Genomic DNA, 6918 nt, shown 5'->3' on the forward strand with positions numbered 1-6918 from the left:
AGATCGAGGACTAGCTAAAACCAGACCAGTGCAGAAGCAGCTTTCTGGTCAGACATGGCCACCAGTGTGCTATGTCAGGTTACCATTGCCATGGCAACAGCTGGGAATTACCACCTCTTTCTATGACCATGTTGATGACCCAAAAGTTGCTGCTCATTCCCTAGAAATTTCTGCATAAACTGCTCCTTAATCTGCATGCAATTAAAAGTGGTTATCAATATGTCTGCTAACCCACCCTGAGTGGCAGCTGTCAGCACACTGCCTGCAGGGCAGCCCTGCTCTGCAGGGACAGTCACAGAGCTGTCACGCAGCTGTAACACTGCTGCTTCAACAAGGCCATTTTCTTCTACCCCCTGCTTGCCTTTGCATTATTGCCTGGGCAAGACCAAGAACCCTCATGGACTAAGCCCCATCTTAGAGCTTGCTTGCCCTGCATTAGTGGGCCCTTGCACGCAGTAGGTATCAAAGAAAGTGTTGTTGAAGTGAGTTGAATCAAATCTGCCTTTCTGGAGTTTTCCCAAGTTTTGGTGGTGGGAGGTTGTAGGTGGAGTTGATCTCAGAGGGTTCTGATGGGGACCTCAAGTGAGAGATGGCAGACCTGTCCAACCCCTCACCATCAAGAGAAGGAAGAATGCTCCCGAGGAGGCAGCCTGGGTAGCGCTGTGTTTTGGCCAAGACTCTCCATCTGCTGGAAAGGCAATGAAAAGCTTCGAACCACTTTCTTTTGGCTTGTGAACTCACCAGCTAATTGACAAATGTGCATCCTGTGCATGAATTGCTAAGATTTCCCATGATATCAGCAGAGCCCAGTGATATCTGGGGTTCACCAAGAGCTGTGGGGCCCTTTGTGTCTGGGAACTCTTGGCTATTGTCAGTGGAGAGGCCCCTGGTCGCTGTTCAGGGTTCTGCTCATTGGTACCCCATGACATACTGAGAATCATCATTGTCCAATGCTGAGCACGTAGTGGGTCCTCAAGAAATTGTTCTTGAATGAATGAGTGAGTGAGTGAGTGAAAGAACAAGAGAATAAAAGAACAAAGTGAGACCATAAGCTTTTTACACCAAGGTTGTAAGTTCAACCCCTAACTGTGCCAAAAACCTTTAACTCTTTTCAGAATTAAGGCCGTGCCATGTGGTCCTACAGGGGGACTTCTCTGGTCATTTGTTAGTTCATCAACAAATATTTATTGGGTCCCTACTAAAGGCAAGTTCTGAGCTCTAGCAAAGGGCAGGACGCACCAGTCTGGCCCATCACCACAGTGGGAAACCGTCTCAAGCTTATCAGCGTGGGTGGGACAGCATCCCTGGCCGTGAGGAAGGGCAGCCCATTTCTCTCTTAGTAAATCACTACTGCCTGGCATCTGCTGCCAGACATTCTGAGTCCTTCCTAGTGTGATGTTCTCAAGCCTTTGCTCTCAAGACGAGGAGCCCAAATAGGAAAGGGCGGGATGGTTGGATTGGATTTCTGGCAAATTCAAGATCTCCAGGATTGATTGATTTATCCGTCCCTTCATCAATCATTTACACACGAGCGCATGGGGTCCAAACATGACGCAAATTCTTGCTGGAACACAACCTGGCCTGACCCTTCCCCGCTCTGTGCCAGGCCCGCCCTGTGAACCCCAGATATGGTTGGGCTCTGCTGATGTCATCAAAAATCTTAGCAACGCACGCTTTGTCAATTAGCCAGAGAGCTGACTGCCAAGAGAGGGAGGTTTGTGGCTTGACATCGTCCTTCCAGGAGACAAAGGGCCCACTCTCTGGCCGCCAAGGAGTGTTCTCCCAACGCGCAGTGCTGGGAGAACCCACATCCGGGACTGTGCCAGGCAGGCCGCTCTCCAGACTTGGGGAGGCAGAGGTCTGGGAGATGCCTCTTGTCCCTGGCACCTGAGGCTTGGCTGAGCTACCTGTGTCAGGGGGAGGGATGGGGGAGGCTCTCACTCTCTCACTCACACATCAGGAGTAGAAATGACAAATGGCTCCCGCTGGGAACCCTGCCTGCCATCCTGCCGGATCATTTATCTCAGCGGCAAGTGATTTGCATACCGACGGGGTGGGAACTGCCTCTCTGTTCACCCTCCCTTCCTTCTCCCACCCTGTTTCCCACTACAGCTCAACTCAAAAACGGGGCTGCCTGCCCCAGCAGCCACCATGGGCGTCACCCTAAAGTCCTTGAATGCCTCCTCCACTGAGACTGCGGAAAATGATTGTCATCTCCCCGAAAGGCTCCTATTAAATGCTGGAATCTAACTCTAGGGAGCAAGTCAGCCCCTTCCTGGTTGTGGGGCCAGGGAAGGGGGGTCAGGGCAAATGACACTGTGCCCTACCTACTATTTGGATGTGCCCATGAGCATGTGCCCAGAAGGAGGGGAGTGGGAGGTGAAGGCTGACTGCCCACCCTTGCACCAGGTGTTCTCACAGGCACCATTGCCCCGCTCAGCCTTCCAGCCTTGCCTGCCTTTCTTTCTCTTTCTTTCTTTCTCTTTCTTTCTTTCTTTCTTTCTTTCCTTCCTTCCTTCCTTCCTTCTTCTTTCTTTCTTTCTTTCTTTCTTTCTTTCTTTCTTTCTTTCTTTCTTTCTTTCTTTCTTTCTTTCTTTTCTTTCTTTCTTTTCTTTCTTTCTTTCCTTCTGTCTCTTCCTTCCTTCCTTCCTTCCTTCCTTCCTTCCTTCCTTCCTTCCTTCCTTCCTTCCTTCCTTCCTTCCTTCCTTCCTTCTTTCTTTCTTTTGAGATGAGGTCTTACTCTATTGCCCAGGCTGGAGTTCAGTGATGCGATCATGGCTCACTGCAGCCTTGACTTCCTGGGCTCAAGAGATTCTCCCACCTCAGCTTCCTGAGTAGCTGGGACTACAGGCACGTACCACCATGCCTGGCTAATTTTTACATATATTTTTTGTAGAGACGATGTTTCACCATGTTGCCCAGGCTGGTCTCAAACTCCTGGGATCAAGCAATCCAACTACCTTGTCCTTCCAAAATGCTGGGATTACAGGCGTGAGCCACTGTGCCCAGCTCCAGTCTCATTTTTTGGGGGTGGAATGTTGCCTGAGGGCAAACAGGGGACAGGCAGGGTTTGAATCCCTTTCTCCTGACCCCAATGTGCATAGGTACCTCTGTCTTCTTGTCACCAAGAGGCTGCCTGCAGCCTGGGGCATTCAGGGGAGAAAGGTCGCATGCTTAGGAAGCAGTGACCAGGTGCAGGTGCAGGTGCAGGGTCGTTGGAGGGTGTGGGCCGGGTGGCCTCTGCTTTCTTGTTCCCGCTGCCTCTCTGTTTCCTGGTGACTTCATTCCTTCACCGGCCTGGCACCACCACATGCCAGGAGACATCCAGATCCCCTCAATTGGCAGGGCCAGCCACTCGGGGTGGCACCTGGCTGGTCTCCAGCTGAGTGATGAGTTCCAGGTTGGGGGTGTGTCCCTGGGGATGAGGGGGTAAGGCCAGTGCAGGGAGTTCCAATGGCTGGGAGGGAGGGCAAGTCTCTCTCGGAGGCCAGGCTCAGGTGGCTGGGTTACCCCAGGGGAGAAGGGGCTGCACAGGGGACCCACTTGGGGTCTGTGCTGGTTTTGTCTAGGCCGGCCCTGCCCTCAAATCCCTTGTAAGCTGCCCTGCCTTAGGACGGAGGGAAGCCTCCTTTGACTTTATACCCAGTAAGGGCTTCGGGGGCCTTTGTGGAATTCCCTCCTTCCTGGGTCCTCTTCCCACCAGCTCTCTGAGCACTGTGCTCAGAGACCAGGCACAGCCCTGGAGATTTCACTCAGCCTCTTGGCACAGTGGGGCCCGAGGAAGGCTTCGCATCTAAGCCAAGATAACAGTCTTCGTTTTTCCTGCACCATGAGAAATCAGTGTGTTACCCAGGGCAGGCAGTGAGGACATGCAGTATCCACAGGAAATTTGCAAACAATAATAAAACTGGCTAAAAGTTCATCTGCTTTTTATTAACACCATGCATCCGCAGTTCTAAACAATGTCCCTGAAAATTTTTTTGGTTGGTCTCTGTTCTAAACAATTTCTGCTTACTGTTGAGTTCTAATAATATATATGTAGCTTCAAATTAGCACATTTTTATTACTTACTCTGATACACATCGTATTCTTTGTGACAGTTAATTTGGAAAATGCCAGTTGCACAGTCAGCTCCCAGCACAAGGATGGCCACTGGTGTTCATTTAGAGAGCACGTTTCTAAGGTGTGGAATCATTTGAGGGGCCTCAGGTGTGGTCTGTGTATCCAACCCCTGCAGAATTGCATTCTTCTTCATTAAACAGGTTAGAAATGCACAATGACAGCACAGGGATTGCAACAATGAAGCAACAGAGCTGGACTTCTTTCAGCTCCGTCATTCTGTATGACCACAGGTCCTCTTTCTCTGTGATTCAAATTTAAAACAGTGAAAGAGTCCAGGTGTGGTGGCTCACACCTGTAATCCCAGCACTTTGGGAGGCTGAGGCAGGCAGATCACCTGAGGTCAGGAGTTTGAAAGCAGCCTGGGCAACATGGTGAAACCCCCGTCTCTACTAAAAATGCAAACATTAGCCAGGCATGGTGGCACACTCCTGTAACCCCAGCTACTCAGGAGGCTGAGGCAGGAGAATCACTTGAACCCAGGAGGTGGAGGTTGCAGTGAGCTGAGATTGCACCCTTGTACTCCAGCCTGGATGACAAGAGTTAAACCTCATCACAAAGAAACAAACAAACAGGGAAACAGTGTGAACTGCAAGGAGAAGTATTTGTGTTTGGTAAATACAAATTTTAGTTCATCCATGAAATATTTTACTGAATTTGAGTAATTTTTTAACATGAAAATTCATTCTTCTGTGAAAACAGTTTTAAATCATAAACAAGAAAAGAATGTCTATTACTTTAAAACTGTATTAGTATCCTATGGCTGCTGTAACAAATTGTACCACAAACTTGGTGGCTTCAAACAACAGAAATGTATTTACGTATTTAAGACAAGGTCTTGCTCTATAGCCCAGGCTGGAGTGCAGGAGTAAGATCTTGACTCACTGCAGACTTGAACTCTTGGGCTTAAGTGATCCACCAGCCTCAGCCTCCCAAGTAGCTGGGACTACATGTGTGCACCACCGTGCCTGGCTAATTTTAAATTTTTTTTGTAGAGTTGGGGTCTTGCTATATTGCCCAGGCTTATCTTGAGCTCCTGGTCTCAAGCATTCCTCCTACCTCGGCCACAGCATAAATGTCTTCTCTTACAGTTCTGGAGGCCAGAAGTCTTAAATGGGTTTAATCAGACCCAAATCAAGGTGTTAGCAGGCCTGCACTCCCTCTGAAGGCTCTTGCCAGGCATTCCTTGCCTGGTCTTTTCCAGCTCATAGAGGCTGCGCTAGGGACTTACTTGGAGTCTGTGCTGGTTTTGAGCCTGCATTCCCTGGCTCGGGGCCCCTCCTAAACTCTCACAGCCCTTCACTCCAATCTCTGCCTCCATGGTTGCACAGTCTCCTCTGCTCTCAAGTCTACCTCTGTCTCCCTCTGACTAGGATCCATTTGATGACTCTTAGGGCCTGCCCAGATAAACCAGGATAATCTCCCCATCTCAAGATGCTTAATTTAATCACATTTGCAAAGTCCCTCTTTCTATATAAGGTCACACTGAAAGGTTTGTAGGGATTAGGACCTGGATTTTTGGGGGCTCATTATTCAGCCCACCGCAATTACCAAAAATCCTTTTGTTGCATGGGGAGGGGGTTAAAAATGACTTAAACTGAGTGTGAAATGAGGCCTGAGGTGTGGCACTGTAGAAAATGCCTGTGGACAACAGGTTATGTTGTAGATGAGGTGACATGTGTGCCTGTGTATGTGCGGGGGGTGTGTGTGTGTGGTCTGTGGGCTTGATTGTGAGGTGTGCAAAGGGTGAGTGTGGAGCTATTTTGAGGGCTATAAATGCAGTCCTTCTTCAGGGTCAAGGTTGTTTACACTCAGCGCCTGTAGGGCCTTTATGTTTTGTGCTTATGAAGACTTTTCTTGGCACGCACGTCACTTGTTACCACCTGACATTAGCCGTGATACAGACTCAGTCTGATTCATGATTCACTGAGGGCCTGCTATGTGCAGGGTACTCTTTTTTTCTTCTTCTTCTTAAGATGGAGTTTTGCTGTTGTTACCTAGGCCCTAGGCTGGAGTACAGTGGTGTGATCTCGGTTCACTGCAACCTCTGCCTCCCAGGTTCAAGTGATTTTCCTACCTCAGCCTCCCGAGTAGCTGGGATTACAGGTGTTTACCACCACACCCAGCTATTTTTTGTATTTTTAGTAGAGATGGGGTTTCACCATGTTGGCCAGGCTGGTCTCGAACTCCTGACCTCAGGTAATCCACTTGCCTCAGCCTCCCAAAGTGCTGGGATTACACACGTGAGCCACTGTGCCTGGCCATATCTGTATTTTTAGTAGAGACAGGGTTTCACTATGTTGGTCAGTCTGGTCTCGAACTCCTGACCTCAGGTGATCCACCTGCCTCGGCCTCCCAAAGTGCTGGGCTTACAGACATGAGCCACTGTGCCCAGCCTCTTCTTTTTTTTTTTTTTACATTAGAAAAAAAAAAAAACCCACATGGGAAATCGCAAACACAGTCCCCCCAGCCACCGATTATGCAGTCGAATTTCCTGCATTTGGGGACATTGCAGGGGTCAGCACACCTGGAATATGAGCCTAACCCTGGGAAAATCACCTTTGTGATCATAGCGTCTCCCCTGCCAGGTGAGTATGCAGGGTACTCTTCTAAACTTGGGGACTCAGCAATGAACATGCAGACAGAATCCTTGCACTGCTGTGTCCATGTCACATCTGTGTCTGTTTGTCTAATTGTCTCACTCATAGAATGTATGCGCCTCGAGGGCAGGCACTTTTTCTAATTAATTAGGAGTTATCTCCCTGGAAGATTGTCGACACGTGGCAGAACTCAGTGAAT

General features: G+C 49.2%; 1 non-coding gene across 1 annotated transcript; it reads right to left on the reverse strand.

Annotated features, from left to right (window-relative positions):
• Positions 1-6559: 6559 nt before the first annotated feature.
• On the reverse strand, positions 6560-6715 carry LOC115895018. Its single transcript, XR_004055226.1, has one exon. It is a non-coding gene; the product is annotated as a U1 spliceosomal RNA (small nuclear RNA).
• Between the last annotated feature and the right edge of the window lie 203 nt (positions 6716-6918).

Source organism: Rhinopithecus roxellana, chromosome 19, assembly GCF_007565055.1.
Source record: "Rhinopithecus roxellana isolate Shanxi Qingling chromosome 19, ASM756505v1, whole genome shotgun sequence".
Classification (NCBI taxonomy): domain Eukaryota; kingdom Metazoa; phylum Chordata; class Mammalia; order Primates; family Cercopithecidae; genus Rhinopithecus; species Rhinopithecus roxellana.